Source organism: Sorex araneus, chromosome 3, assembly GCF_027595985.1.
Source record: "Sorex araneus isolate mSorAra2 chromosome 3, mSorAra2.pri, whole genome shotgun sequence".
In the NCBI taxonomy this organism is placed as follows: Eukaryota; Metazoa; Chordata; class Mammalia; order Eulipotyphla; family Soricidae; genus Sorex; species Sorex araneus.
In genome coordinates, this window is record NC_073304.1 from 169,717,354 (window position 1) to 169,744,376 (window position 27,023).

Sequence of the window (27,023 nt, forward strand, 5' to 3'; positions counted from 1 at the left end):
TGCCGGGGATTGAACCCAGGTTGGCTGTGTGCAAGGCAAATGCCCTACCCGCTGTACTATCGCTCTGGCCCCTGTATGCTACTTTTAGGTCACCTCCTCAGCTGCTGCCAAGTTTCCTGATGCCTCTTCTGCCATCTGCCCTCCAAGGATTCTGCATTCAAACAAGCAGAGGCTTTTCTTCAGATCCAATATGTATAAAAGTGAGCTTGTCTGTTTGTTAAAGACACCTAGGACGCCAAGCCAAAACTAAAGGTGCCAGATCCCAGGAAAAACTCGTCAGTAAGAGACACTCTGACCCGTTCCAGGGCTGTGTGGAGAAGGGTGCCCACGGGGCTGGGCCCCCTGCTTGCCCTCCTCTGGTGCAAACTCTCGCCCACACCGCAGCAACAGGAGGCCCTTCTCCACAGAGGCAAGAGCCACAGTCCAGCGGGAAGTCAGAAGAGACAAGGCGCTGGGCTTCTCACGCACACGTGGCGAGTCTCAGAATCCTAGGGGGGCAGAAATGAACTGGGACTTTGCAAAAGCATTGGCAGCTGGGGCCGGAGTGATAGCACAGCGGGTAGGGCATTTGCCTTGCACGAGGCCATCCTGGGTCTGATCCCCAGCATCCCATATGGTCCCTCAAACACCACCAGGAGCAATTCCTGAGTGCAGAGTCAGGAGGAACCCCTCAGCATCACTGGGCGTGACCTAAAAAGAGAAGAATAAAAAACAGTGGCAGCTAAGATTGACAAGTTTTTACCCACCAGGTTGACTCCTAGAAAGACAGGGTGAGGAAGAGAGCTCAAAGGGTTGGGGCACAAGCTTCACACGCATCCCAGGGTTAGTCCTGGCTCCAAATGGTCCCCACAGGCATCACCAAGAGAGACCCCCCGCACCAAGCACCCCTGGGGTATCACCCAAAAAACAGAAATTACAATAGAATGAAGGCTGGCTGTCGGAGTTAAAGAGCAGAAGGGGCAAAGGCCTGCCACAGTCACATGAGCTCAAGGGATCAGCTCAGCCATCCTTGGAGACACTTTGGCAACATCACAAAACCTCTCGCACTTGGGAACAGAGGGACAGCAGAGCAGGTGGGGCATTTGCCTTGCATGCGGCCAACCTGGATTCAATCCCTGACACCCAGTATGGCCCCCCAGCCCTGCCCAGCGTGATCCCTGGGTACAGGGCCAGGAGGAACCCCTGAAAACAGCTGGCATGCAAAAAAAAAAAAAAAGGCCAGAAAATGAAGAACTTTTGGAACTTCCTAAGTTCCTAAAGCATGTTGTGATGTTTTACGAATCCGAATGGGAAACAATACAAGGGCTGGAGAGAGAACATGGAGTGGGGACAGGGGAGGGAGCTTACCCTGTACATGGCCGAACCATGTTTGATCCTCTGCACGACATACGGTCCCCTGAGCAACTCCAGGAGTGATCCCTGAGCACAGCCAGGGGTGACCCAAAAGCAACAATATAAGGGCCAGAGAAACAGTACAAGCAGGACCTCTCCCCTACCCAGACCCACCCCCGCTTTGGGGAAGTTTAGATTAGACCAAATAAAATTCATATTTAAAAATTTTTAAGTTTGGGGCTGGAGAAACAGTACAGCAGTTAGGGTGCTTGCCTTGCATGCAGCCGACCCAAGATTTGATTCCCCACATCCCATATTGGTTCCCCAAACAGGGCAGGAGTGATTCCTGAGTTGCAGAAGCAGGAGTTAGCCCTAGCATCATCAGGTGTGACCTCCCCCCCCCCAGAGAGAGAGAGAGAGAGAGAGAGAGAGAGATCTACAAATAGTCAATAAGCATAAGAAAAGCTGTTCCACGCCATTAGTCATGAGGGAAAAACAAGTCAAAACCCCAGAGAGAAAGGCTTCCCATCCAATAGGACAGACAGATTAAAGAGAAAAGAGCTGGGTTTTAGCTTTGCTTTTGTCTTTCCATTCTGAGATGCCACTCAGACTGTGCTCTGGGGACCGAGGTGCTGCCAGGGTGAGACTCAGGGCCTTGCACCTGCTAAGCACATGTTCTGACAACTAGGGACCTGGGCCTGGAAATAACCAGTTCTGACAGGGTGTGGAAAAAGCAAAATTCCCTGCTACTGGTGGGAATGAAAATGGTGCAGCCACTTGGAGTGTTTTCTTGGGGTGAGGATTCACACCCAGCTCAGTGCTCAGAGACTATTTACCCCCAGTCCAGTGCTCAGGAGTCACTCCTGGCAGTGCTGGGGATGGAACCCGGGCCACAGCCATCTGTGCACACAGCAGTGAGATATGGCCCGTGAAGCACCCTTGCTCCCTTTGGAAGACAGTTTGACAGCTCCTCCCAATGTTCCACAAGGAGTTATGCTGTGATCCAACAATTCAACTCCTAGATCAATGCCCAAGAAAAATGAAAACATCAGCCTACACAAAAATGTGTAGATAACCACTCACAACAGCATTGTTCCTAATTAAAAAAAAAAAAAAAACAGAAGAGTGGAAACAAGCAAATGTCAGTCAATACGCAAAATGCAGTGTAACTACCACGGAAAATTACTTGGCAATGCAAAGAAATGGGATTCTGACGACCAAAAGTTCGGATGAGCCTTGAAGGCACTAAGCAAAAGAAATGGACTAGAAAAGGCTGTATCTGGTCACAGAGGATCCCTTTCACACAAATGTCCAGAAGAGACACATGTACAGAACCAGTGAGTGGTCACTAAGGGCTGGGGCAGGGAGGGGGGAGAAATGAACAGCGACGACTACTACTGACCCGCCGTTTCTTTGAAGGAAAGCGACAATGTTCTAAGACCAACTGTGGCGACAGCTGCCCGGCTCAGAAGGGCTGTGACTGCTGAATGAGGGGAAGGTGGAGCTGAGCCGTGGAACGCGCACGCTGCACGTGTGAGGGAGGCCCTGGGTCTGCTCCCCAGGACCCCACACACACCCTCAAAACGCTGAGTGAGGGAATCACAGAGCCTGAATCACAACAGCAGGAAAACAACCAAGAACTCGGAAGTTCCTTGAGCTAAGCGACAGGCCCGTGCAGACAGAAACTGGAGACAGCACTGCCCAGGGCAGGGCTCAGGTCAGCACTACGGACGCCGCAAACTGTCCTGGGGGACTAGTAACTCCCCCAAGAGCTGGAGGCACAGAAAACATGGCAGTAGGCTCCGAGAAGAAAGTGAACTTTAAACAGCCCCTGTGAAATGTGGTTTCCAAACTTTCATGTGACTCCAAAACGGATTCATGGCCTGAAACATCCAGCAGCCACTGATCACCACAAGTGATCGTGACTCAGTAAACAGTCTGCCTTTCTCCGAGAGCCCGAGAGCCCGAGAGTCCCGGGCACTGGACACAGCTGCCGCCCAACGGAGAGAATGAGATCAGGAGAGGCCACGCTGAGACCACGGGCCAGTCTTCTGGTTGTGCCAGGGAGTCAGTGGCAATCCACACTATGCAGATTATTTTACTGCTGGGAACTTAAATATCCTCCAGGGGGATGTGAAAGAGCCAGCCCCCAATTCTGCACACCAGAATTTCTATGCGTGCACGTATGCAACTGAGACAAAACGCAAGGAAGAGTGGTGGCTGTGGGGTCGGAGTGATAGCACAGCGGGTAGGGCGTTTGCCTTGCACGCAGCCGACCCGGGTTCAATTCGCAGCATCCCATATGGTCCCCCGAGCACCGCCAGAAGTAATTCCTGAGTGCAGAGCCAGGAGGAACCCCTATGCATCGCCAGGCGTAACTTCCCCTCCCCCCCAAAAAAGAGTCGTGGCTGTGGCTGCCTGGGACACTAGGTCATCGCTGCACCCAACAGTCCCGTCTGACTAGAATGGCAGAATCAGTGTCGGTGCAGAATGCATGAGTAAGCCAAAAACGATTGTGGAAAACTTATTTTGAGGGTTTTGGAAAGGATGAACTACTAAAAAACTCAGCTATGGTCAAAATCCTGCTTGTGCAATGTGAGAACATTCTGACAGGAAAGAACAACAGGACAGGGGGTGGGAGAGAGGGAGGGAGGAAGGGAAGGAAGGAAGGAAGGACGGACAGACCCCGCAGGTGTCCAGCTTGTCTTCCAAAGAAACACAGCTCCACTCCTGCTTTCCACAGTAAAAACAATTCTGCTTCTGGAGCAGATGAACCCGGGTTTCGTGTGCCAGGAACAGAAAACAACTTACTACATGAAAATGTCAATTTGTTCCGTGGAACGGAGCCTGGCATCGCAGAGAGAAACCTTTTCAGCGGGAAAGCAGTCGGCTGTTTCCTCACCCAAGCTTTAACGTCAGTGGACCATGATCAAACTCGGTTTGATTCATGCAAATCTGACCGTTAGGTGGGCAGAGAGAGACCACCCACCCTGCAGCGCATGTTAAACTCTCCGTGAAGTATCTCCTCACTTTTCCAGCGACTCTCACTGCGCGTATTAAATGTATAAGGCAGGTTTCCTCACCCAGCTCCACGCAAGCAACCTGCCGAAACAACAAGGGCCCCCCTTCTCTCCATCAGATGCCCCAACACGCCCACTCGCCCCAGCCGTGAGCGCCTCTCCTCCCCAGACACTTCCGCTCACCCATTCAGATGCAGGCTTGCAACAAATTATTCTTTCCCCCCAAACCAATTTGTACCAGTTGCTCTTGTTATTCTAGCTGCAATTCAGTAAGACACGCTAATGAGAAATTGGGGAGGGGGGGAGACGCGCTTCCCTGAAAACTAAGCGGCACGCTTACCAAGGGTTAGCAGAGCCGAGTCAGACACGGGTGAGACAAGAGGCAAAGACCAAAGGGGCAGCCGAAGCACACGCTTTGCACATGCAAGCCCCAGGTTTGACCCGGGACGCAGCAGAGTCCCCTGAGCATTGCCGGGTTGAGGGCCCGACAACAAAGATAAAATCAGAAGTGGGGGACGCGAGGGATAGTACAGTGGGTCGGGCGCCGTTTGCCTTGCACTTGGCCAACCCAGGTTCAATTCCCAGCATCCCGTATGGTCCGCCAAGGCCACCAGGAGTAATCCCTGAGTGCAGAGCCAGGACTAACCCAGGTGTGGTTCAAAAGCAAAACAGAAATAAACAAAATCCTGTTTATTTTTTTAAAAGATCAAGGGGGAAATCCTAAAACAAAACAAGAACCATTCTTGACTCACACTGCTTCTCATTCCCACTCTGCTTTGAAAGGCAAAGCTGGAAATCACAATGATGAATTGTGAGGGTGTTTAATGCAAACAAGATGAAAGACTCCAAATGAAGACACCCATATATGAAGAAAGCCCTGGGTCCTACATCAAAAAAAAAAAAAAAGAAAGAAAGAAAAAAAAGAAACCTACTGAGTAAAAAAGCTTAAAAAAAAAAAAAAAAGAAGCTGTAGGGGCTCAGAGAGGCAGTATGGCCTTTTACACAACGAGCCAGGTTCCGTCCCCGACACCCTGCATGTTCCCAGGAGCATCGCCAAGTGTGGCCCCCACTCTACGACCATACAAAACAAAACTAGGTTAAGGGAGATGATTATAATGCAGAGGCTTTATTTAGACACTGATTCAAAATGATTTAAAAAGAAAAATACAGGGGCCAGAGCCATAGTACAGCGAGTAGGTAGGGCAGCTAGTTCAATCCTCAGCATCCCGTAAAGCCCCCAAGCACCGCCAGGAATGCAGAGCCAGGAGGAAGCCCCGAGCACAGACAGGTGTGGCTCCAAAACCAAACCCAAACAAAAAGGTGAAATAATGCATGTTAACTTTTCTTTGGCTTTTAGGTCACACCCAGGGATGCTCAGGAGTTACTCCCAGCCCAGTGACGGGGGTACTTTGGGAAGTGCCTGGGGAACAGGCAGCGCTGGGAAGTGAACCTGGGACCCCCGCATACAAAGCATGTACTCCAACTCTGAGCTATCGCCCTGGCCCCACAGATCTATTCTGAATTATATTGCTAAAATCACATATCTTTATTTCTTATTGCCCTACTTTTCTCCAAGTTTTTTCTGTAAGCACCTAATCCTTATAGAATCAGAAGTGGGGAGAGGGGAGACTCAGAAGAAGGTGGCAGAGGAGGACCAGTATAATGAGCAATGGGTTGACAAAAGAAAATTAATTTACCTCTCCTCTTCCTTCCTCTATGAGGTTCAAATTGAGAGCATTCAACAGCTCCTTTAACTTAACCCTTTGTCTACCCTGAGCATATGAACTCTATTTAATCTGCTCGTACTAGGAGCTGCTACTTTTTCCGCATACACCAGACACAACAAATACTAGCTCAATTAATACAAGAAAGACAAAGAGCACTGAAAGAACTCTCTGATAGTTAAGATAGAGGAGGGACCATTATGACAATGATCACTCTGGACAGGAACTGAGTGTTGAAAGCAGGTACAGGGATAGACATGATAACCTTCCAGTATCTACGGTAAGCCATAATGCCTAAAATAAGAGATCGAGAGAGGAGAGCGAGAGTAAGCGAGCGATCGAGAGAGAGAGAGAGAGAGAGAGAGAGAGAGAGAGAGAGAGAGAGAGAGAGGAGAGGTACCTGCTACAGAGGCAGGGTGGCGTGGGGGGAGCTTGAAGGGGTGGGAGGGAAGCTGGGGCACTGGTACTGGAAGTTACACCAGCGGAGGGGTGGGTGCTGGAACACCGTATGACTGAAACGCAGTCATGAACATTTTGTAATGCTCTATCTCACGGTGATTTAATTTAAAAAATTAAAAATAAATAAATAAAAAGGAACCCATTGAAAGTAATTTGCTGAAAGTTGCTTCAGTTTGGGGGCAGATCTTTTTTGAGGGGAGGGGGTCTTTTTCCCAAAGCCAGAACAAAACATAACTCAACAGATAGCTTGGAGCTATTTCAGGAAGTGCCCATGGCGGACAGCTTGCTGGCCTCCAGAGGAAGGGCAGGCCCCAGCTGGGGGGGACGGAGGCAGTGACCATGCAGGCCACTGTCCCTGCGGGACCTCCTCCAGGAAGGAACCACGCGGAGCCCGGATGTGAGGAGACCTCCCCTTTCAAGTAAGGGATTTGAATTGAAATGGCAGGATTGGCTAAGGGATACTGGACATATATAGACATATGCCAGAAATAAAGCGCTAGCCCAGGGGGAGGGGGAAAATGGGAGCCAGAGAGAAGTACTGTGGGTAGGGAGACAGCACAGTGGGTAGGGAGACGGCACGGTGGTTAGGGCGCTTGCCTTGCCCACAGCCAGCCCCGGGTTTGATCCCTGGGTGCAGAGCCAGGTGTGGCCCCAAACCAAATACCCATCCCCCCACCCCCCCAAAAGTGAAATCTCCTTACCCAGAAATTTGTGAGGAAAAGGGAGAAAATTAGCAGATGCCTTGAATGTGTGAGACCCCCTGGGTTTGAACCCAGACACCACAAAAGATAAAAAATGTGGGGAAGGGGGACTAAGAAAACTTAGTCCCTTTGGGGGCTTCTCTGGGGCTGGAGTACAGCGAGTACAGCGAGTAAGACGCTTGCCTCGTAAGCAGGCGACCCAGGTTCAATCCCCGGCACCCCATATGGTCCTCCAAGTACCACCTGGAGTGAGCCCTGAGCACAGAGCCAGGAGTAGGCCCTGAGCACAGCGGGGAGTAGCCCAAACCCAAAAAAAAAACCTAAAATAATTAATCTTAAAAATTAAATAAAATCTCTGCTCTTGGGGTGAGGATATGGCTGAGCTGCAGAACATTCACCTTCCCTGTGAGGCCCTGGGTTTAATCTCCGGCATATTGTATCACTGTATCACTGTCATCCCATTGCTCATCGATTTGCTCGAGCGGGCACCAGTAACGTTTCCATTGTGAGACTTGTTACTGTTTGTGGCATATCGAATATGCCACGGGTAGCTTGCCAGGCTCTGCCATGTGGGCGAGATACTCTCAGTAGCTTGCCGGGCTCTCCGAGAGGGGCAGAGGAATCGAACCCAGGTCAGCCGCATGTAAGGCCAACATCCTACCCACTGCGCTATCGCTCCAGCCCCCAGCATATTGAGAAAAAGAAATCAGGGCAAACCCCTGCCCTAGTGGAAATACATTAAGTCATCATGCCAGGGTCTTTCTGACAAGTGTTAACCATTCTCTTTCTCTCCCCTCTCCCCTCTCTCTCTCCTCTTCCACTTGCGCCTCCCCCTCTCCTTCTCTCTCTCTGGGTCACATCCAGCAATACTCCCCATCCCGCTGCCCACCCCTCCGCCTCCAGCACTGCCGGGTGTGGTCCTGCGAATTACCAGCGTCCTCGAGCCCTGGCTGGGCCAAGAATCATCGGGATTCCTGTAATCCTAAGTACCCACCTGGGTGATCCACCCAGTCCCCGCAAAAAAAAAAAAAAAAAGAAAGAGAGAGACAAATGACTAGAGGCTAGAGAGTCCAGGAGGTGCCGCCTTGCATGTGGACACCCGAGTTAAGTCCCAGCACCACCCTGAGTACTGACAGGGTCACTCCTAAACAAAGAACCAGCAACAGCCTCGAAGTACCCCAAAAACAAACCAAAAAAGAATTATTAGGGAAATGGCTAAGGGGGCTGGAGTCTGAGGTTCCCTGGCACCATGGTGGTCCCCTGAGCACCACCACTGTACACCCCCCAACACACATAGACAACAAAGAAGCTATTACTGGATGGACAGACAGAATGGACACAGGCAAAACGGTTCCCCCAAAACTTCAAATGCAGGGGCTGGAGCAATAGCACAGCCGGTAGGGCGTTTGCCTTGCACATGGCCAACCCGGGTTCAATTCGCAGCATCCCATACGGTCCCCCGAGCACAGCCAGGAGTAATGCCTGTGCATCACCAGGTGTGACCCAAAAAGCCAAAAAACAAAAAACAAAAAATTTCAATTGCAGCAATGCGGTCGGCTGAGCTGTATTTTCCCATTCAACTCCTCTGGAGGCAGGAATTTAAAAAGCTGACAGTGGGTCGGCATGCACTGGTGCTGAAACAGCAGAAATTGGATCATTGATGAACACGGACATCAAAATTCAGGCTTAGTGTTGGGCAACAGGGTGCCAGTATCCAGCGGAGCAAGCCCCGGTGTTCACAGGCCCTTTCCCCAGGCTGGCCTCGCCTTCCGAGGCAGTTTCGGGGCGGTGGGGCTGACGTACCCTACCCCTGCTCCTTTCACCAGCTCAACTGAGCCGAAGTGCTCGTTGAAGACCAGGACCTCCCAGTTCCCAGCAGATCTCAGCCCTCCGGAAAGAAATATGTTCCTGGGGCCAGGGAGATGGCTCAAGGGTTAGAGCGTCTGCTCTTCGACCCCACAAGCAGGCTGAGTCCCCACCACCACTCAGTGGCCCCCTTAGCACAGATCCGGACGAAGCCCCTCAGCACCACCAGGGAAAGGACGACAACCTAAACAAAGGAAAGAAGGAAAACTAAATACGTCCCCAGTGTCACTTTGCCACCGTTTATCCAGCAGTTTTGTACCAGGCGATGGATGTTTCCTTTCTCGAGAGCCTTCCCAGGGGCCAGAGTCAGTACAGCAGGTAGGGCGCTTGTCTTGCACACAAAGCCAACCCAAGTCAAAGAAGCAGGAGTCAGGGCCGATCCCTGGCAGCCCGAATGTTCCCCTGAGCACCACCAGACGTGGTCCCTGAGCGTGGGGCCAGAAGCAAGCCCTGAGCACTGAGGGGTATGGCACAGAAACAAGAGTAATAATCAAAAGCCCTTCAAAGTACCTCATCAACAAAATGGCTTGGTCCCAGAGACCGTACAAGGATTCAGACACTAGACCTGGGGCTGGAGCCATAGCACAGCGGGTAGGGCGCTTGCCTTGCACGCAGCCGACCCAGGTTCGATTCCCAGCATCCCATATGGTCCCCTGAGCACCGCCAGGAGTAATTTCTGAGTGCAAAGCCAGGAGAAACTCCTAGGCATCGCCGGGTGTGACCCAAAAAATAAAAAAAATTTTAAAAAAAGACACTAAACTTGCATGTATGCAGCCCACCCAGTTCAATCCCCAGGAGAATCCCCCCCCAAAAAAAGAAAAACACCTTAGGAAGCAGACCTCTTCTCTCAGTAGAGAACCAAAACTAGCCTCCTGCACACCACTGAGGGGGGGTCCAAAATAACCCCCCCCAGAAAAAAAAATAAGCACTCCTAAGATCATACATTGAATACTCAATAATACTCAAAAATCCAGGAATCCAGGAGAAGGTGCTAGACTTTTCGTCCCCTGGAGAGCAGTCATCACCCAGAGGACAGCACCCAGAAGGAAGCAAACTGCTTGCTGGTGGGACGGGGAGAGACTCAGCTGCTGGGAGGCGACCCTGGGCAGCAGGCAGAGCTGAGGAGAGGAGCCCAACACGGGTTTCTCCTGCGCCCGCATAACCAGCTCTCCTTTCTCTGCGGGGAGGAGGGCACGTGACACCGGAGATCACACCGGGGCTCTCACGTGCAGAGAACATGCTCCATCCCTGTAAGCAGGGCCCCCGGCCAAGCCCAGGCCTCTGCGTGGGTTCGAAGATGGCTGAAGCTCATGTGTGACCAGTGCACCCTGGGAATGACCAGGCGCGGTGGCGCCAGAACTCCAGACAGAGGAGAAGAGTACAGCGGGTAGGGGGCTTGCCTTGCCTGTGGCCAACACGGTTCAGTCCCCCGCCCCGCACAGGGTCCCTGAGCACAGAGCCAGGTGTGAGCCCTGAGCGCTGCCAGGTATGCCCTAACCCCCCACACACCCCCAAAGGAAGAAAACCCGACATGCAGACCTGGCTTCCGGGCACTGCTGCTGTGCTCCCTGAGTCACCAGAAAGGGCCTTTTCGGGCACCTCGGTCGTGTCAAGGGGGCACCAAGATGAGAAGGAGATCAAAGCCCAGCAGTGGACCCTGGAGCACTCCCAGAAGGAGGCGGGGTGACAAGAGGGACCCGAAGCCGAGGAGAGTCCGGAGTGGGGGCTCTCTAATGTGAACACCTCGGGGGCGGTGCTGGCGGTGGGGAGTAGCAGGCCCGGCGCTCCTCCGGCGAGGGGGCGAGGGGGCGAGGGGGCGAGCGATGCCTGGCATGAGCAGAGGCGGGGGGAGGCACTGACCAGGGCAGGAGATTCTCATTCAAGTGCCCCCTCCCCACCTGCAGGACTCTGGGGAAATGAGGGTGGTGAGGGGGGGGGGGGTCAATGAAAAGAGAAGAGCAAGCCAGGAGCCAAGAGGCTTGAACTCCTTGAACATGCCGTCACATGTGAGTCTGTGCAGCCACCTTCCGAGACTCTGGAAACACTGGGAGTATCTCGAAGACTTTTTTTGTGTGTGTGACTTATAAATCATGAGTATTTACTGGCTTATCATGTTTTTAGCGGATGTGCCAAAGTATGCCACAGATCCTAACATTATACACTGGGAGGGTGGGAGTGATGGCACAGCGGGCAGGCATTTGCCTTGGACACAGCCAACCCAGGTTCAATCCCCTGCACCCCAGATGGTCCCCACAGAGCCCACCAGAAGTGGAGTGACCCTTGAGTGCAGGGACAGGAATAACCCCAAGCACCGCAGGATGTGGTTAAAAAATAATAATAACTTTTTTTTTAAGCCACACTGAGGCCAAAGAACTAGGCCAGGGACTAAGGTTCTGGCCTGGCGGCTGCCTGCCAGATTCAAACCCTGGTTCCCCTGTGGATTCTCAGTAGACATTAGCACCACGATATTAGCACTGCAGGGTGTGGGCCCCCCAAAAAACAACCAAAATTTGTAGGGTATCTGAAGAAATTTTTTTTTGTTTGATTGCTTTTTGGGTCACACCCGGCGATGCACAGGGGTTACTCCTGGCTCATGCACTCAGGAATTACCCCTGGCGGTGCTCGGGGGACCATATGGGATGCTGGGAATCGAACCCGGGTCGGCTGCATGCAAGGCAAACGCCCTCCCCGCTGTGCTATGGCTCCAGCCCCAAGAAATGCTTTATTAAAAGATTGTTTTGAACTTTACCCCTAAGCAGCACAGGCTGTCTGCGGGGGAGGGTGCACACAGCAGCAGTGCGGGGCTGCGCGGGCCCCAACCCTGGGCTGGCCGATGCAAAGACTGCCCCCCTGTACGAGCACTCCAGCCTGAGAGCAGGCTCAGCACCGGCTCCGCCACTCTCTGCTGTCCAGCCCAGCTTGGCCCCAGCCCCATGAAGCAGCCTGCCCCTGGACGCTGTGCCTGGATGTGCCAGGTTGCTCACTCTCTGATCTCCTCCTTCCCACCTGCCCTCCCCTTCCGTCCACCCCAGGCATCCCCTGGCATAGTGACCTTAAGGGTAATCTTGGGATAAACCAAGCTCACTTCTCTCCCTGAGACCTTTGTGCTCGCCACTCCCACTGCACAAGGGCTGGCTCCCAAGCTTGGCAGGCTGGCCTCCTCACCAGGCTGGCCTCCACTCCAGACTGACCCCCTTCACCAGGCTGGCCTCTTCACAAGGCTGGCCTCCTCACCAGGCTGGCCTCCTCACCAGGCTGGCCTCCTCCCCAGACTGGCCTCCTCACCAGGTGGCCTCCTCACCAGACTGGCCTCCTCCCCAGACTGGCCTCCTCACCAGACTGGCCTCCTCCCCAGACTGGCCTCCTCACCAGACTGGCCTCCTCACCAGACTGGCCTCCTCCCCAGGCTGGCCTCCTCACTAGACTGGCTTCCTCACCAGACTGGCCTCCTCACCAGGCTGGCCTCCTCACTAGACTGGCCTCCTCACCAGACTGGCCTCCTCCCCAAACTGGCCTCCTCACCAGGCTGGCCTCCTCCCCAGACTGGCCTCCTCACCAACTGGCCTCCTCCGCAGGCTGGCCTCCTCACTAGACTGGCTTCCTCACCAGGCTGGCCTCCTCAGCAGACTGGCCTCCTCAGCAGACTAGCCTCCTCAGCAGACTGGCCTCCTCACCAGACTGGCCTCCTCCCCAGGCTGGCCTCCTCAGCAGACTGGCCTCCTCACCAGACTGGCCTCCTCCCCAGGCTGGCTTCCCCAGTGTTATGTAAGAGGTGGCTAAGTTCTTCCCCCTGGAAAAGCAGTCTGACAGCGCTCCCAAGCAACACGGTCCCCAGACACTCCCTACGGTCCATCCAGCTGATTCGGAGTCCCCCTCCCGGCGGGAAGCTACTTACTAGAAAGTCACGTCCAGGCCTGGGCCTTGGTGCCTGGGACAGGCGCTCCCAGCATCACCAGGAACAAGCCCCACAGAAGCAGCCTCTGAGCACTGCCAGGTGTGGCTCCAGAAAAACAAAAGACACAAAACAAAACAAAAACAACCCTGTTGTAAAAGGAAATAAAATCCAGGTGGAAAAAGAGCTCTGGCTCCCGGGCGCCCTGAGCACTCAGACCAGACTCTGCCGGAGGAGCGCCTAGCGGATTCAGACGCCCCGACACTGAGCGCGCGATGCGGGCGGTCTGAGGGGCGGCCGAGGGCCTGCCTGCCTCCTCCCACAGCCCCCGTGGTGCTCCCTTTGCCGCCACGACCTGGGAAGCCTTCGCCAGCTTCAAGTTTGGAAAATGAAACAGCGCTGCTGGCACGGGAGTGACTCGTCTGGGGCACCTCTGGCTTGGGCCAGATGTCTGACTTTCTAGGGAGCTGGCACCAAAGGCAGAGAGTTCCATAAAACAAACAGCTTTGATGTTGAAAGCAGACTCCTGGCTATTGTGACTCCGGAAAGACTAGTCCAAATCAGTGTCAGCTCTTCACCAGGTTTCAACACAGCCGGTAACCGGAGGGACAGCCGGGCAAGGACAACCAGTCAGCACCAGAGAGCCAAGGGGTGGCACGGTCCCCGAACGGAACGAGGGCCAATCTTGCCTTCGACCCGCCTTCCTGACAGAAAGAATCCTCTCTTTCTCCTTATCGATGAATCTTGTTTCCGCATGCTGATCCGCATGGGCATTGCTCATCTACGCATTAAAGAAACCTTTCCCGAGGCCAGAGATAGCGCAACAGGCTGGCACGCATGCAGGAGGCGTGGGTTCATTCCCAGGTACCACAGGGCGCCCAAGGACCCAGCCCACTGCAGTCCCCGCACCACCCAAACTGACCCCAAAAACCAGAAACCAGACATAGACTCCTCCTTAGGGATTAAAACAATGCTCTTAGTCCACATTGAGTCGCTAACCTCACTAAAATACATTTGCCCAGATGTGCCTTCATTGGTCACTATCTAGATGGGGTCATGGAGTAGAGTATCTCTATGAACTATCTAAGCTTGAGAATCCGTGGGGCCGGAAGGATGGCAGAGCGGGGAGGGCGCTTGTCTTGCACCCAGCAGACCCGGGTTCGATCCCTGGTATCCCATAAGGTCCCCCCAAGCACCAGCAGGAGTGATCCCTGCGTGCAGAGCCAGGTATAACTCCTGAGCATCACCAGGTGTGGCCCCAAAACAAAAACAAGACAAAAGAATCCCGATGTTGGGGGCAGGAGAGGCGGGAGAGGGATGAAGGCAACTGCCTTGCACACGGCTGACCCGGGTTCGATCCCCAACACTGAACATGATCCCCCAGCACCACCAGAAGTAATCTCAGGGGCCCAAACCCTCCCCTCGAAAAGACTCCTGACCTGGGGGTGAGGCAGAGTCTGAAGGGAGGGCGGGAGAGCTCTGCATGCAGGGCTGGGTTTGACCCCCAGCCCCTGAGCACTGCGGGGTGTGGCCCAAAAGCAAACAAAGAATCCCAAACTTGGCGATCTGAGGAAGACACTCTGTGGCCAAGTGCAGGAAAATCCCTAATAAGGCGGTAGGAATTCTCCGACAAATTTATGTGAATGCCTGGAGAAAAGACTGCGTCCAAGCACACTGTCCAATCTCCAAGAGGACAAAGTGGCACAAAATACACAGAAAATCTGAGGCAGCCCAAAGCAAAAGCCAATGTTAAGTTTTCATTAGGCACGCCTCATACCTGTCAAGACAAAATGTGAAGGCCGGAAAGCAGTCGGAGGGTAGGAGCTTGCCTTGCAAGCAGCCAACCCAAGGCTGATCCCGGGCACCCATAAATTCCCCAAAGCCTGCCAGGAATGATCCCTGGGCGGAGAGCCATGACAAAAACCCTACGCACAGATGGAGGTGGCCATAAAACAAAATAAAACCCCGGAAATCTGAATGGAAAATTATGTTTTAAAATGCCAGTCTTAGGATTTTCCAGGAGATAGTGCAGTGGGTAGGGCATGTACCTTGCATGCAGCCGACGGGATTTGAGCCCTAGCACCCAATATGTCCCCAAGCATTGCCAGAAGTGTTCCCTGAGTGCAAAATAATTCCTGAGCACCATTAGGTATGGTCCAGATTAAAAAATATATATATAAACATAAAAAATAAAAATACAGGAGCTGGAGCGATAGCATAGCGGGTAGGGCGTTTGCCTTGCATGCGGCCGACCTGGGTTTGAATCCCAGCATCCCATATGTCCCCTGAGCACCGCCAGGGGTAATTCCTGAGTGCAGAGCCAGGAGTAACCCTTGTGCATCGCTGGGTGTGACCCAAAAAGCAAAATAAATAAATAAATAAATAAATAAAAATAAAAAATAAAAATACATAAAATATAGCTAACTGTGGCATATTCGATATGCCAAAACAGTAACAAGTCTCACAATGGAGACGTTACTGGTGCCTGCTCGAACAATCGGTGAACAACGGGATGACAGTGCTGCAGTGCTACAGTGCAATGTAATGTAAAATCCTGAGGTTCAGAGAAACTCCAGGAGTTGCAGTGCTCGCCTCACTCGCAAGTGGCCTCAGTTCTATCCCCAGCACCACAGTCCTTGAGCACTGTCAGGAGATACCCCTGAGCACAGGGCCCAGAGTAAGCCCCGAGCAGTGCCAAATGTGACCCCAACATAAATAAAGCACAGATTTGGGGGCCCGAGAGATCCTTAAATGGGCTGGAACACATGCTTTGCCTGCAGGAGGCCCAGGTTAGAGCCCCAGCACGAGAAGTGATCCCTGAGCACTACTGGGTATGGCCCCAAATTCAAAATAAATGTGGGGGGCGGGGGAAGCTGTGCTTAAGCTTACTCCTAGTTTTGCACTCAGGGATCACTCCTGGCGGGGCTCAGGGTTGGAGTTCCAGGGACTGAGCCAGCATGCAAGGTAAGCACCTTACCTACTGTCCAGCATCTCAGTAAGTTTTTTAAACAAAAACGCCAATTTCTGAGGCTGGAGTGAGTGATGGTACAGCGGGGGTTGTGGGGGGACCATAATCCCTCAAGCCCACCAGGAGTGATTCCTGAGCAAAAGCCAGGAGCAGGCCCTGAGCACCTCCAGGTATGGCCAAAAACCAAAAAATTAAAATAAGGTAAAATGCCAATTTCATGAGATTAGCCAATAGTCCACGAGAGTTTGACACAAATATTTTAGGCCAGAAATGTGGCTCAGTGGCAGAGCACTTGGCTTGCCTATGTGAGGCCCTGGGTTCAATCCCTGGCACTGCCCTCCCCCACACACCAAAAAAAAAAGAAAAGAAAAACCCTACATTCATTTTGGCACCTGAAGTAATAGCAAAGTATTTTTATTTTAATCCTGAAAGCATATTATCAGGATGACACCTGATGAAAAATGAGTGGCTTATGCATTCATGAACTGTTCCAAACGGGTGAAAAGCCCCCGCAAGAGGGGGGTGTGAGGGGAGGGGGGCGGAATTATGTCTTCTTCCTCATCTTTGGTACCGCCGATGATGAGGCTAATGGGAACATCTATTTCACCGTCACCAGGCCCAGGCGCTCATCAGAGGGAGAGCCTACACATATCTCATTTAATCTTCTGAGCACCCAAGCTGGTGAGGCAAGAAACCGCTGTCGGCTCCTCCTCTGGATGTGGAAATCCAGGCACCAGGGGCCGGACACCTTACCCAAGAGCACCGGGCGACGCAGCAGCAGGGCATCCGAGCACCAGCAGCGGCCTCCAAAGGTCACGCTCTCACCACAAACCAGCAACAGGCCAGTGGTATATACTTGCGCGACACTTTGAAAAGGCATCTGACCGACGGTTTCTATAGTGGTGCAGACGCTAAGAACACGCATGCACAAAATAGATCTCTCTGGTCCCACCCAACCCCTGAAGGTATATAATTAGGCCTGGAGAGCAGAAAATTAGTGAGCAGAAAACCGACTCCTCTTTTTAATCTTTTTTTTTTTTTTAAATAAAGCGCTTTCCTAGTGTCCTGCTAAAAGAACGGAGCCAAAGAAATGTCAGGGAAAGTCTTCTCTGGAGGAAATCAAAGCGGGGAGGCCAGAGCACGCGAGGAAGGGCCGCTGGTCAGAGTGTGCCCAGGCGAGGGCTCTATCCTGCTCACTGCAACAGGCCAGTGCTCCGTGACACTCTTGAGCACTGCCAAGAGTCCTTGAGCATAAGGGTCAGCAACCAACAAGGACTCCCTCCCCTCGGCCCAGTCCACTCCTCTCTGGGTCCTCGCTCGAAGGGCGGCGGAGAGTTATCAGACCCTGGGGCAAGGCCGACTTCCCCACCCAGGGAACGGGGGAGGGGGTTCCAGGAACGAGGCTCAGAGGCTACCCTGAGCCTCTTTGTCCTCAGAATGGGGAATGGGTACAAGAGAAGATGATCCTGGGTGTTTTCTCCGATGTTCAGAAACCGCCTACTAACAAACCACCTCAGGGCCAGTGCAAGGGCACCCTAATTATCAGAGTCTGGTTGGCGGAGTTTTAGGAAAAGCCGAAGCCTCCTACAGAGAGAAGAGAGAAAGGTTCGTTTTTAAAATTGATCACATACCTCTAAAAGCAGCAGAAGTTTAAAAAAAAAGGGGGGGCTGGGAAGAGATGGAGGGTGGGGGGCCACTCTCTCTGGACCCAGGGAACAGCAGCTTCTGCGCCTCCCGGCACCTGGGCACCTGCCTCGCTGTTATATAACCCAACCACAGCCCCCAGAGGCAAGCAGACCGGACGTCAAAGGCGGCAAGGCACGTCTGAGCTGTGGGCATGGGCCGAGAGAAGCCGGGAGCAGGCCAAAATGCGCTCCCGGTCCACTCGGGCACCCACGGCAGCTCCTCGGGCACTGACCTCCCCTTGTGGCGTCGGAGTTATTAAGGCAGCAAAAGGTAGCGCGCTCTTGCGTGGAACCAGCAACCTGCACCCTGCTGCACACACAGAAAGGAATGCGAGTGTGGTCCCCGCACACATGCAACTCATTGTCCCGGCCATTCTGGTCCCATTCAAAGTTCGGGATATTTCCATACATAGGAATTGCATAACTGCGCACCACAAACGATCAAAGATAAAAACCAACATAAACAGTGACACCCGCTCGCAAGCCAGCGTTTTAGAAGGCTGCAGTCTCAGGGATACCGAGGCCTCCGAGAAACACACACACACACACACACACACACACACACACACACACGCAGAGGGAAATTAGAAAGCGGGCAGCCCAGCCATAATTAGGCACTGGCTTTGCTGACTACCGAGGAAAGAAATGTCTCTTTCATATAGAAAGCCAAGAATCAACTGTTTGCAATTACATTCGCCATTGTAAATTGCACTGCAATTGAGAAAAATCATTCAGCCCTGCCTGTCACGGATTTATCAATATTTTGGCAGAGCCAAGGGCTGGAAGATGCAAAATTCTCTCTGTCCGAGAGATGCCCTAAGCCAGACAACCCACGGCGTTCACCGAGCCCAGACCCCGAGAGATCTGAGCCGGTGGGGGGTGGGGGGGAGCAGTCCCGGAGAGCAAAGGGGATGGCGCAGAAGAGGAGGTGGGCTACGGAGGAAATACCACTAGGAGGGGCGAAGCCTGAGCAACTTGAGTTGTTTGCCAACAGAACTTGGGCTTGGCGAGCCTTCAGCAGAAGTGCAGGCTCTGGAGCGGGCGGGCGGAGAAGCCCCTGCAGGGAGCCGCGGGGTCCCGGCGCCCCTCCGGCTGCCAGGGTACCACCGGGACGGAGAGCCCGGCTTGACATCCCATTCAGCCTCGGCCGCCTCGGACCAAACCTGGCAGAACGGCTGGAGGGGGCTTCCCGGGGGAAGTGAAACTGACCAATCAATTTTCCAACCACCACCACCACCACCACTACAACCCCCCACCCCAGCCTCCAGAAGGCCCCCGCGGGTCCCGCCGCCAGGAGGGCAGAGCAGGGAGCTCCGGGGGCCGCGCCGGCCGGCCGAGGGGTGCCCGGGAGGAGCGCGGCGCGGCGGCGGGGGCTGCCCGGTGCCCGGCGCGCGGCGGCGGCGGGGCCGCAGGGGCGCGCGCGGGGCTGTCCGCGGCCCGGCGCGGGGGACACGCGAGCCGCAGCCGGGAGCGGAATGAATGACCACATTCAGAGCCGGGGCGCGGGCGCGACGGGGCCGGGGCAGATAGCCGGAGCACAAACGGCCTTTGTCGGGCCGACGGGAGTCAGCCCGTTCCCCCGGGTGCCGGCTGGCCGTGCCCACCCGGCTCCCCGGGCCGGCGCCCCCCACCCAGCCCGCGCCCCCCGGGCCCCGGCCGGCCCGACCGCCGGGGGCACGCCGGGGTGCCCGGGACTCGCGAAGTGACCTTGGCCAGTCGCGCTCTCCGCCCGGCGGCGCGGGTCCCCGGGGGAGCGTCCCCCTGCGGGCCCGCGGCGCGGCGCTGACCGGCCCCCCGGTGCGGACCCTCGGGCACGGGCCCGCGCTCCCGCAGGGCTAATTAACCCCCGGGGTCCCGGAGCCCCTTCCCGGGGCAGAGCGGCGCGGTGCCCCCCGGCGGCCCCCCAGCCCCCCGCCGGGACCCGCTCGGGCACCGGCCGGAGCGACGGCTGCCCGCGGACAGGCCCCCGGGGAGCCCTCGGCGGGGTCCCGGCCCCCCGACGGCCACGGCGCCGCGGGCCGCGCGCCCACCTTGGCCTTGGTGACGAGGTGCGTGGCGCGCTTGACCACGGCGAAGTTGCCCTTGCCGATAGTGCGGTCGATCTCGTAGTAGCCGATGCGGGCGGGCAGCGGGCCGCGGGGCGCGGGCGCCGGGGGGCGCGGCGGGCCGGCCGCGGGCGCGCCGGGCGCGGGGGCCGGGGGCGCGGGGCCCGGCGCGGGCGGGGGCAGCAGGCGGCCCGCGGGGCCCGCGCCCCCGGCCCCGGCGCCCCCCGCCCCGCCGGCTCCGCTCGCCGCCGCCGCCGCCGCCATCTTGTTGTGCAGTGAAACCTCCGGGGCCGCGGGGAGCCGGCGGGGACGGGCGGGGGCGGGGCGCCGACGTCACGCGGGGGCGGGGCCTCCGCGCCGCCGGCCCGGCGCCATGGCAACGGCGCGTCACGTGCCGACGCGCGTCAGCGCCCGGCGCCATGGCAACCGTGACCTCAGCGGCGAGCTCGACCTTCCCGCGTGGGCCCCGCGCGCCGGGCGCCGGCTCCCGGGTGCCCCCCTCGGGCGCGCTCCCTGGGCGCCCCCCCTGGACTGGCTAACGGGACCCCCGGCACACACACTCGGTCCTCGTTGGGGCCGGGCAGCGGGCATCCCCACCTCCCCAGAAACGCTTCCCGCGCCCCCAAAACGTGCCCCGGCGGCCCCCGAGGCCAGGCAGGCGGGAGCAGCTCGGGCCGGGCCGGCTGTCACCGCACGGGAGCCAGACCCCTGCCCGGGCAAGCCTCGCGCCCCCGTGCCGTCGAGCCACTTGTCCCCCGAATCACGGGAGTGGGGACACGAGGGGCTGCGCGGCCCAGGGCGGGGAGACCGGCCCCGACGGGCATTCCGGCCGCCGGGCGGGTGAGGACCAGAAGTACGTCATTTTCCTTCCTCCCACCCACCCCATCAATTCTCTAGCCTGACGACTGCGAAGCGCCCGCCTCCTCTTTCTGTCACTTGTATAACCCTGATGAAGTAGTGCTACGCTTCATGCCGTGAGTCACCACCCGCTTCATGACAAACCGGCTGTCCAAAAAAAAAAAAGTAAATAATAAGATTTTCTTTTTTAAGTCCATTTTTCCTAGGGACTTGTCAAGGACATTAAAGGTGATCACGTCTGTAATTCCAGGAAGAGTTCTCAGGGCCCTTTTCTTCCCACTGCGGAGTGTGGGGGTTGTCTGCACCGTTTCCCTCTAGCTTTCCTACCCCCCCCCCATGTTAAAGTAGATTGAACTGCTTTTTGTGCGGATGGCGAGAGGTCAGCAGTTGGGCGGTTAATAACAAGATGGTCTTGGGCAGGCCGAGGAGAGAGAGAAAGACAGCATTTCCATGTGAAAGTGCAGTTCTTGGACCAGGAGGCCCGGGTTCCGGCTCCAGCACCTCCAGGAGCCATCTCCGAGCACTGAACTGGGAATAGCTCCTGAGTACCACTGGGCATGATGCAAAAACCCAAAAATAAAAAATAAGGGGTCAGAGATAGTTCAGTGGGTAGATGGACCCGTGACCCCCGATGTAGTCTCCCTGACACACACCAGGAATGATCCCTGAGTGCAGAGCTAGGATTAAGCCCCCAGCACAGCCAGGTTCCTTGAGTCCAGTTCCAGTCCATCCAAAGTGTATGTGTGTGTGTGTGTGTGTGTGTGTGTGTGTGTGTGTGTGTGTGTGTGTGTGTGGCAGGACTGTAAAATGCCACTGAAGTACACATCACGGGGCTGGAGCCATGGTAATATAGGTAAGGTTCTTGCCTTCCAGGTGGTTGACCTGGGTTCGGTCCCTGGCACCCCATATAATCCCTTGAGCCCTTCCAGGAGTGGTTCCCAAGCACTGGGGTCAGCCCTAAGCACCTCTGGGTGTGGCCCCAAAAATAAAATCAAAGAAAAGCCCATGTCACTCCCTGAAGACACCCCTCCCCCAAAACTGGGCCTGGGAACCAGGTGAGAAGGAGACTCGTGCTTGCTTGTCAGCCTGACAAGCACTCGGGTGCCCCATCTGACTCTGAGTAATGGCAGTGAAAAGGACAGAGTGGTCCGTCCACAGGAGTCTTGCATCAATTCCCGGTGGTGGTTTCAAACTCACAGCACAATTAACACTGGCTGGCTCCTCCGCGAGCAAGTCAGGGTGACGTGGACCCAGGCTACCTGCAACCCCTGGGCACTCGCCGTGGTCCAGCTCTTCCAAATCCAGGCGAGCGTGAGGGTGTGGCTGACCTCTCTCTCCACTCTGTGACCCAGGCTCACCCCGAAGGAATGACTCATAAACTTGGGTCCCTTTTCGACCATCTCATGAGTCTGGGACTGGGGAGATAAAGGCAACCGGAGTTGACTAGAAAGGCAAGAGAACAAACACTCAGGATGGGAAGGTGATGGTCCCCTCCTGCTTCCCCTCCTGCTTGGATCCCGGGCTCCACCTGGCATTGCTGGGGGTCCCTCCTGAGCACAGAGCCAGGTTAGTCCCTGAGCACCTCTGCTGGCTATCGTCCTCCCTGCCTCCCCCCATGAAGAAAAAGAAATCTGTTTTGTTTATTTGCTTTGGGGCCACACCGGGCTGTGTTCTGGGCTTACTGCTGGCAGGGCTCAGGGGACCACATGGGGTATTGGGGATCGAACCCGGGCCAGCCACACGCAAGGTGAGCACCTTCCCCACTGTACTATCTCTCGCCCCCCTCCCCTTTCACTCTGAAATTCTGAACATGGAAACCCCTGTCACCAAGGGTTTTCTAGTTTCTCCTCTACTCTCGGAGACCAACCTCTGCCTTGCTTGGCAGGGTGTCCCCGCACTGCCCTGGGGAGCAATTAGAAAACACAGCGGGCCCATTGCCAAGGGCAAGTCGCAGGTGTGTCCCATCCCCGATAATGACAGCCCCGGCCTGCTGAGTGTTCTTGCAGGCTGCTCCCTGCCCCGCTGGAGTGAGGGCGGTCCTAGAGACACCCACACAGGCTTGCTGGGGAGCCCCGAAGGGTGGTCTTTGCTGAGAAGGATATAGGAAAGGAAGCGGAGGGGCCGGAGCGATAGTACAGAGGGAAGGGCGTTTGCCTTGATCCCATCCCCAGCACCCCATATGATCCCCCAGCACGACCAGAAAAGGAAGGGGGTGATCAAACACCATCAAGAGAGAAGGGAAATGGTTGGAATGTGTGCATCGATTTGGAAATTATTTGAGGGAGCTCAGTCCTGGTGCTGACGGTTACGGGAGTGAGGGAACACGCAGTACCGGGGATTGAACCCAGGACTCAGGCATGCAAAGCCTGCATCTGGCCTCTGAGTGCTCGCCCCAGTTCCTGGATGCATTCAGGAAGGATTGATTGAGCGCCAAGGAGGTAGATTCCAGGGAAGACTGAGTGAGGGATAGCCCCAGTTGCAGGATGTCCTACCAAACAGAGGACCAAAGTGAGCCCTAAATTCCCAACAATCCTCCTGGAGTGCGTAATCCCACAAGTAATATCGGGAGAGACCCCTGGAACACCCCCAGGTGTAACCCTCGCCAAAAAAAAAAAAAAAGGAAGTGGGATAGAGGGTAAGGGAGAACTGGCTGATGCCATCCCGCTAGGAAGGGCCCAACCCAGACAGCCTGCCCTGGAGACTGAGCCCTGGCCCCAGGGACAGTCAAGGGCCTTAACCAGATCAAGGACCAGGATCAAAATAGGAACGAATCCAAAACGTCAACTCTCAAAATAGAAAACAACTCAGGTTAGACTGGGAAGAAAGGGAGTTGGCTCAGAGGATTGGAGCCCGTATTTTGCAGACAGGAGCACCACAGGGTCCCCCGAGCACCTCCAGGATCGCGACCCCTAAAACACTGTACCAGGAGTAGCCAGCCCGTAAACATCGCTGGGGTGGCTCCCAAACAAGACAAAACAAACATCCACATGGACGTGGAGCAGAAGAGACAGTATGGCGAGGGGCGGGCGGGGGGGGGGCGGGGGGGCACTTGTGCCTGGCACAAGTCCCAGGTCTGATCCCCGGTCCCCCCAGTGCAGAGCCAGAACCAACACCTAACAACACCTAAGCACCCACGCCACCCCCCCAAAAAAAATCCAAGGACTACAAAACTGAGCCAAGTTTCACACTGACTTCCTGACCCTAAAAGCTACGAATAGCTGCCATCGTGTTTGGAGAGCATTGCTCTAGAAAACATGCAAAAGGTCGATTCCAAGGTGCAAAAGGAACCATCTTTCTCTTTTTTTTTTCTTTTTTTTTTATTTTGCTTTTTGGGTCACACCCGGCGATGTACAGGGGTTGTTCCTGGCTCCACACTCAGGAATTACTCCTGGCGGTACTTAGGGGACCATGCCGGAATTCGAACCCGAGTCGGCTGCATGCAAGGCAAACGCCCTACCCTCTGTGCTATGGGTCCAGTCCCAGGAACCTTCTTTTTTTAAGTGAGGTCTAGAAACAAGTTTCTAGAATCTGAAACGGGCAAACCAAGACAGACATTCCATCCCTCGCACACGTACAGAGGGGACACAGGCCCTCTGAGAACCTTAGGTCTGCCCGGGAAGGAGCAGGAGAGGGGCCGGCGACAGCAACAGGGAGAAAGCTGTGGCCTGCTTCCCGCGCCTCCACACCTTGAAGACAGCCCGGCCCTCACTTTCCAACCACCCAGCAGAGCAGGAGCGTGCTGTGGAGACGGAATCATCTTCCAGAAACTTCCAAACGAAGGCACAACCATCATCCGGGGGGAAAAAAAAAAGATCCTTTCGCCAGCTGTCAGTTCTGCCACCAGAGCAACCTGGCTGTCATTGGCACAGTGCCCACATGCCCTGCTTCCCTGGGAAGCCCCCACGGTCCCCGCCAGCTGCATTCTCAGCTGTGTGGCCCTCCCTTTCCTCCCTCCCTCCCAGATCAAGCTAGTTAGGCCCCAATGCTTCCCTCTGGGACCCAGATTCAGGTCTGGGCAGTCAAAGGAAATGCATCTTCTGCTACTGATGCATCTCGCATCTCCTCTTCTTGGGGGAGGGGAAGAGGGGTAGTACAGGGATGCAGTGATAGGATGAGCCAGGCCCAGTGGTGCTCAGGGACCGCGCCTGGCTTTGTGCTGAGGTGTTAACCCTGGTGATGCTTGGGGAACCTTATTTCCAATCCCCTTATGTGATGGCAGGGATCTAAGTAGGAATAGCGCATGCATGGCAAGTGCCTTAACCCCTCCCTGTAAGATCTCTGCGGCCTCTTTTATTTTTCATTGGGGATGGGTGTCTCAAATATCTTGGCAAGGGGCTTACAAGAAGTCTAAGAAGCTTTCAGTCGAGGATGTCCTGCTCAGTTTGTGTAAATTGCTTCTTTTCATGGAACTATTCAAGTTATCACACAAAACATACCACCTCTCCCCCCCCCCCCCGCTCAAACTACTCTGCAGGGGTTCAAGGGCCAGGTAGAAGCATTTTGAGATTCTTACTAAATAATAGTTATCTTTTACATCATCTGACATCCTTAAAATCATTTGAGGCTGATTTTTAAAGGTTTCCTGTATTTTTCAATACGACAGTATTATTATATGAGAATCAGTATTTTCCTCAGTTAAATCAAAATTTTCCTCAGGAAAATAGACTTTGGATTTTATAAGAAAAACCAATAAGGTAATACTTATAGTACGGGAAAATAACTCATAGCGCAGGAAAATAATTCATTCAGATTATTTGGGGGTGGGGGGTGGAGATTGGGCCACACCTGGCGATGCTCAGGGCTTTCTCCTAGCTCTGAGCTCAGGAATCACTCTTGGTGGTGCTCAGGATTGAACCCAGGTCAGACCTGTGCAAGACAAATGTCCTACCTGCTGTACTATCGTTCAGGTCCCTATTACTTTTTTTTTTTTTTTTTTTTTTTTTTTGCTTTTTAGGTCACACCTGGCGATGCACAGAGGTTACTCCTGGCTCATGCACTCAGGAATCACTCCTGGCGGTGCTCAGGGGACCATATGGGATGCTGGGAATCAAACCCGGGTTGGTCGCGTGCAAGGCAAACGCCCTACCCGCTGTGCTATCGCTCCAGCCCCCCTTTTTTTCTTTTTTAAGACACAGTTTATGTTCCTTAAGGTGAGGGACATTTTATTTTGTGAGATTAATTCCCTAACACAATTTTCTTACAACTAGTCTCTTTCTCCTAAATGATAGGAATGGGACTTAATCCATAGGAATTAAGATTTTGGACATAGTTGGGTCCTCTTCCCACTCTTGGGGATAGGTAGGTCTGAATCTAAAGTTCCAGGAATTTTTGACATTTCACAGAACATAAAGGCCTGCTTCAATGTTCCACTTTTTTTTGGGGGGGAGGGGTTGTCACATCCAGCAATGCTCAGGGGTTACTCCTGGCTCTGCACTCAGAATTACTCCTGGCGGTGCTGGGGGACCATATGGGATGCTGGGTATTGAACCCGGGTCGGCCCCATGCAAGGCAAACGCCCTCCCCACTATACTATCACTCCAGCCCCCAGTGTTTCATTTTTTTTCCTTTTTGTGTCACACCCGGTGATGCACAGGGGCTTTGCACTCAGGAATTACTCCTGGCAGTGTTCAGGGGACCATATGGGATGCTGGGAATCAAACCCGGGTCGGCCGCGTGCAAGGCAAACGCCCTCCCCGCTGTGCTATCACTCCAGCCCCCCATGTTCCATTTTCATCTCCTCACCATTCCCACCTCTGCTCTGCCTCAAGAGTCCCTCTCGGATGTAAGTAAGTCCTCACCTTCAAACACCCTGGAAGGTTCTGGAAGATGGGACAGACACAATTTTACAGCATCTTCCTGCCATCTAGATGGGGTTTGCTTAGATTTCCGAACAGCACCTCCCACTGTGGGCTCAGAGCCTGGCATGATTTCTGCAGAGCTGACCCACCTTGTGTTTCTTTCCTGCCAATTTCCTCCCGTTAACTCAAGCATCCTCTTCCTCCTCAAGGCCCAAAGGAAATCTCTTGCTTGTCTGCAGAGACACCTGCTGGTCAAAGTTCTGAACTACATGATGCGGCACTGTCCTTCCATCCCCTCCTTGCGGCTTTCAGGGACCGCTGGCGGAGGGCTTGGGGAACCAACCATAAGGTATACCAAGGATTGAGCCGGAGTCCACCCCAGGCAGGCAGGAGCCATACCCGCTGTGCTACTGAACTATTGTTTAAACTCCCAGCAAGTGTGGAGTGCAACTCCTTTTAAAATTAGAGCTCAAATAAATGAATTAATTAATTTTAATTAAATTTGAGCTGAATGCACATGCTTTGCATGTGTGCATCTAATCTCTGGCACTATAAAAATAAATTAATAAATAAGTTAGAATTTCCGTATCACTGTCATCCCGTTGCTCATTGATTTGCTCGAGCCGGGGGGGGGGGGGGCGCTGGAGTGATAGCACAGTGGGTAGGGCGTTTGCC

At 54.6% G+C, this 27,023-nt stretch overlaps 1 protein-coding gene across 3 annotated transcripts in view; it reads right to left on the reverse strand.

Moving 5' to 3' along the window:
• The window catches only part of SIK3 (SIK family kinase 3), a 181,200-nt gene extending 161,372 nt beyond the window's left edge, over positions 1-19,828 (reverse strand). For 2 of the 3 annotated variants that reach the window (XM_055129789.1, XM_055129788.1), the window contains exon 1: positions 19,678-19,828. The gene's annotated coding sequence lies outside the window, so the exon portion shown is untranslated. The remainder of the gene's footprint in view (positions 1-19,677) is intronic. The other variant, XM_055129787.1, reaches the window with a different exon arrangement.
• Positions 19,829-27,023: the final 7,195 nt, after the last annotated feature.